This window comes from Epinephelus moara, chromosome 18 (assembly GCF_006386435.1).
Source record: "Epinephelus moara isolate mb chromosome 18, YSFRI_EMoa_1.0, whole genome shotgun sequence".
Classification (NCBI taxonomy): Eukaryota; Metazoa; Chordata; class Actinopteri; order Perciformes; family Serranidae; genus Epinephelus; species Epinephelus moara.
This window is the reverse complement of record NC_065523.1, coordinates 14,160,277-14,166,348: the sequence shown is the minus strand read 5'-3', so window position 1 is coordinate 14,166,348 and position 6,072 is coordinate 14,160,277.

Below are 6,072 nucleotides of genomic sequence, written 5' to 3'. Positions count from 1 at the left end.
ATTTTATACAGTCTATGTACATGACACATATGGACGGCACCAAAACCTTCCTCACCCTTCGCTAACGTGTAGTTTGGCTGTTTGTTGGCAACCAATCTACACTGGTGCAACCAAACCCATTAGCTCTAAGCAACCAATCAGAAAGCAGGGTCAACTGCGGTCGATTTTTGCGTGAAATTCTTGATTAATATTATTTATATTTTAATATGAATGATTCTTATTAGATATAGCCTACGTTCATACTAACGTTTGATAAAGAAAAAATAAAATAAAAAATTAAAATAATTTTTGGGGCCTTTAGTCTTAGGCTCTCAGCTGTTGTTCAAATTCATGTTAACTATTGGCTAATGATGTTTCATGTCAAACATGTCAGATAGCATATTATTTGTTTGTCTGAGAAGTGTCCTTCCACAAACCAGTGATGAAAAGTAACGAAGTACATTTACTCAAGTAAGCCACTGCACTTCTTTTACTTTTCTTGAGTATTTCATTTTATTCTGAGTGTAATATTGTACTTTTAACTACACTACATTTATTTGGTACCTTAAGTGAGGCCTACTTTGAAGATTTAGATTAGTAATACTAAATATAATCAACTAATAAATTATAATATATTAATATGGATAAAGATAAGACTTTATTGATCGCCTGGTGACATTCACATGCACTATATTTAGAAATACTTCTGAAATTGACAATTCTGCATAATAAGCACCCTTACTGGTTGGACTTGAAGTACATTTTGATACTAACACTTCTGCACTCTCAATGGAGTAAACTTTTGAATGCACGAGTATTTCTATATTGTGGTAAAACTACTTTTACTTAAAGAGGAACAGCAGCTCAATTTAGAATTCTAATATGTTATTTCCAGGGCCCAGAACAGTTCAATTAATATTTGTGAACATGAGCTACTCTCTCGTTAAACCAGAAACCAAAGCAGTAAGTCTCAAATTTGTGATGTCATGGAGTATAAAGTCTAGAGCTGCTCCATAGACAATGAATTGGAGCGTGATTTTATGGGCCCACAGAATATTTGTTTTCCTTTTTATACCCAAATGAGCTTTATTCTATTCTAGTGTTTGTAGTTATTAGACAGAAAACGTACCCATATACTCAGAACACTCCCCTGGCTGCTCTCTATGTCATCTAGAACATCTCTTTTGGGGCAGCTCCAGACTTTATGCCCTATGATATCACAAACTTGAGGTTTAGCACTCTAGTTTTTGGATTTGGGTGAGAGTTGTTCATGTCTGCTAATACTTTTGGACTGCCCTAGACCATATAAATAACATGTATACATTTTGGAAATAGGTGTAGTTCCCCTTTAAGTAAAACTCTGTGTGTGCTTCTTCCACCACTGTCAAAAACTGGAGTGTTAGACAAGTGGAAATGTTGTCCTGTTTGTGACACCAGATGCAAAGTAGGAGGAGAAACGTGTTTGTGAAATGTCTGTACCAAATCACATGACACATGCATTTGTTGTTAAGATATCTCACTCTATCTGGGCCATCTTTATACGCAGTCTTTGTCTGAACCAAAGTGTTGGACCAACACACCGGCCAACAATCCCTTCCCGCAGCCACACCACGCTGCTGAAAAGATTTGCAGGAACATTTGGATGGAACCAGCCTCTGTGTCTCAGTCTCCTTGTCAAGGTCTGGAAGTAATCCACTTTTCTTCAATAAAGAAAGAAAGAGGGAAAATTATAAAGCTGACAAGTCCCAAATGTGATCCCTTGCCTGCTGCAACACAATTAACCCTCTGTGGTACATTTAAAGTTTACATCAGATCCCACGGCAAAGCTTGAAGCAGAACGCTCAACTTCTGAAAATGTTTTTAGTGGGAACGAGGGAGAGAAAATAAGCACAGGCATTAAAATACAGAAGCCATATTCAAAACTTAATGATTAAGCAGTTGATAAGAGAATATTGGTGATTATGAGAAAGCCAAACAAGTGGAAAACTAAAGACTTTCTTTTCTTTTTCTCAAGGAAGAAGGAAATGAAACATAAAGAAAAGGGGGATCTGTGCGGGATTAATGGATCCTGAGTGTGTAGACCTCCCCAGAGCTGGAGATTTGATTCTGCTCCATTCATCCAGACCTCTTTTCATCCCTCAATCCACATTTAAACCTCCCTTCATCCCTCGGTCCTCTATATTTCTAGTGCCAGCGTCTTGTCATCACTCCTGCTTCCCTCCTGACCTGTTCTCTTATTGTGCCCTCTCTTCTCAAGAAAGACACTGATTAGCAGAGGACACTGTGATTGACTGCTCTGTCACAGAGCAGCTCACGGAGATTCAATCAGTCCATTGTTAGCTTGGAGTGCCTCATATATTTATATCTCTGGAGATTAAAGATTAAGACGGAGAAGGGGGCGGGGTGGGAAAAAGGCTGGGACAAAGAAAGAGAAAGTAACTGCTGGTGTTAACCTGACATTTCTTTACTGTAAATGCCCCCTCTCCTACAGTAACTGTGGTATACAGATGGTGCAGTAGATCAGATTGAGCCACGCTGAAACAAGATAGATATGTTCCAGACTTGAAGCTTGATACGATCTATATGTCCTCAACCAGGAACACCGGCCAGAAATAGACAATTCATTTTCCTCCTTTCAGCTAATGTGCCCCTCGCAGTAGAGAAAATAGTCACAGCGAACAAACACTAACACGACACCTTGTTCATGTTGTCAGACATCAGTCTCCCATGTTTGATGGATGGTTATTGATACCCATGCAGAAGGAGTCTGCACAGAACCAGAAGTGCTCATTAACTGCAACGGGTTTCCTTTGATTACAGCGACCTCTAGTGGCTGCAAGGGTTCAGGATGATTCCTCGCTCTTTAATCACATCTGGATACATGTAGTACAGCTCAACAAGCACATCTGTAACTCTTACGACTTGGCACTGTGAGATCAATTTGCAGATATAAACTGCGACATGAGAAAAAATGCTCACAAAAAGAGCATAATTAATTCATATAACTTTGACACACTGGGCCCATTAAAACGTGTTGAGTTGGGGATATTTAAAGGGGCAGTTCACCCAAGATACAACAAACATATTTTCTCACTTACATCTAGTTTAATGCACATAGTTTCATCTTACAACATTTTGAGATAATAGTATGTGACATTTGTGGAGTCACCCTAAAATAATTATAAGTGGAACCGTGTTGGTCCTGCTTAAAGCATTTACAATCAACAGCTGAGTGACTTTCCATAAACATCATCCGGGTTACTCCGAATAATCCTGTGAGCGTTTAATAGGAACCATATATGGTTTTGAGAAAACTCATCAAAACCAAGCAGCAGCTCTAATATTTATAGCAACATAATAAACAGGGGAATATAAGTTATGGTGATATTTTTAAAGTAACATGCTTATTTGAAAACGTGACATAACTGCTCCACCGCTCATTTGGTTGTTAATGCAAAACCTCACCTCAGTAAGTTTGTAACTTGCTGCAAGTCGGTTTGTTTATGCAGAAGTTTATACAGAAAGACGCACGCTACAAACAGTTGCAATGGGAATGGTACACATAAAAATGGCTGCCACTGACCATACTGCTATGATGGTTCGATTAGGAATGTACGTTCTACTCTCTCTATTTCTGTGATTGGAGCTATATTTCTACAGAAAAACAGGCTGAGTTCCAATGTCCCACTAAGCCCTAAATACTCACAGACATTAACTGATGTCATTGCTTGTGAACTGTAAAGTTTGAGGCTGATATGTCAGGCTCCATGTAGTCTAATGATCAGGAGTGTTTGACGCTCCCGTTTGGAAGAAAAAGTGTCTCCTGCTCTTCGGCCAAATTAGTTCTGTATATTTGTCAAGGAAAAATGTCGTCCTGCCAACTCCTTCCATGTCTTTCTTTCTTTTTATCTTTGTTTACTACTTCACAGTGCTATGCATTGTGGGATACTCCCTTGAACAAAGTCTACAGAGTTGTGGACGTGATGCAAATGTTTGTAAAGTACTCAAAACGCCAGCCAGTGAGCCGTCAAACACTTGGTCTTGAGCCCTTGTGGTCTGTGAGGAGACACTGAACCAGATCACCATAATCCCTCAGAAAACTATTGACAGTGTTTTCTGTGGATAACTTAGAGTAACTTTCTGGAAAGGGAGGAAGCTATTGAATTAGATGTTGTGAGCAACCCCAAACTACACTAAGGCCAATTGCACGCCTTGCCCCTACCACTTAGCCCTTACCCCTTCATTTTGCGCATTCAATCCAAGGGGTAGGGTGTCCCCATTCTTGTTGGAATAGAGGGTAGGGCGACCTGTCAGGGCTACATGGCCCTCCAAAGGGAGGTTTGTCAGAGGTACATTTCAGCTGAATTTTACGAGAAATCCTCTGCAAGATGGCTGAACAGGCAACAAAAGAAACCCACAAATGTATTTTCTTTGTTGATAAAGATTTGAAAAATTACAATAACCATCATATTATCTTCGATTAATGACGTTTGAATGCATTATGATCCTTTTTTTATGACAAACAAAACAAATGAATTGCTAGTATGCTGATGTCTTGGTAGCTAATTAGATAGCTAACTAACGTTACATTGTTAATGCTGATTTGTGCTGGACAGTTTCGTATTTTGTCATATTTCTGTGTGGCATTCCCCTCCCCATCTGATAGCAACTAAAGTCCTGCAGTGAAGTTGCTGCAGTTGTTACCACTCCTCCAATATTAGTGCAGACTGGCAGGGTACGGGCACGGGTTGCTAACGTTAGCCTAATGTGCCCTGCTACCTGCCTGGTAATGGACAATGTTCTTTTTTTATTTAATGACTTGTTTGATCGATTGAGAGTGAGAAACTTAAGTAGCAACGAGTCATGAGTGTCCTTCTGACGATCACAAAAGGCTGCCTTCGGCCCACGCAAGAGAAATCACCACTGCAGAAGACTCGGCATGTTCACAGTGCCAGGCAACACTTGATGCATCTGAGCGCCAGCATATCAGGTTCTTGAAGGGTTTTCCCATTTCATAGGGGACGTCTTCAACCACCACCCTGTGGAACTCTATTCCGATGGGCAAGGTGACACTTGCAAACAAGGGCTAGGGCTAACAATATGAATGGGCTTAAATCAACTTCCTTTGTTTAGGGGAGCAGAAAAAAATCTCAGTAACGGATATCTCAAAGCCTGGACAAATACAACCAAAATGATATATGCTTAAATACCACTTAAAGTGAGGAAATAATCATTTGGATGAACTGACACTTTAAATAACCTCCATCACCCATCAGTGCCACCACTACTGAAGCTTTGCCTCCATCCTGAGGGTGCAGGAGAGACTGAAGACACTAGAGGGCAGCCAATACTCATCTATGAAGCCTGCAGTCCGGGTCTCTGACATCTCACCAGGCTGTCTGTTGCCTGGAGCTCCTCATTCAAACTGAATTACACTGTGAAATAGGATTACGTGTCAAGCAATGCAATGATTGAGCGCAATTGTTGGGAGTTTGGCAGGAAAGCAGAATAAAAAGAAAATATACAAACACGCATTCCTATTTGTCATGCTGATGTGAGTCGTCTGTGAAACAACATTAAGATAAGTCGATCCTGGGTGTCAAATGATGGGTATCTTAGCATCCACACTGCTTTTTTTTTTTTTTTTTTTCCAAGTGAGTAAAAAATAGCAGACGCTTGTCTGGCTGTTCCCCAGAGAGTATACAGACTGAGTTATTGCCCTATAATTATGTGCAGGAGTGAAAGTGTGTGTATGAATGAACGTGCTCCGTTTTAAAAGGCGTTTTATTGTGGTTGCTGTTTCCTCAGATTGTGGGCCGGGGAGCGGATCTCCCTTTATAGGTCTGCTGTTTCCTCTCCCAGAGAGCTCCCTGATACCCTGGGCAACTGAAGAGGCTGGCTCGCATTATACAGAGACACGTTTAGCTTCAGAAATAATCTAATAAAAAAGGAAAGAAAGAGAGAGAAAGACATCAAGCAACCTCCTAAGTCGATGAGCTCATTCCCATCTTTCATCAGCATCTCCTGCATCATAATGAGCAGTGGATCTGTATGTATGCACACAGTCAGATGGGTGGGAGAGAGCAGTCGTCT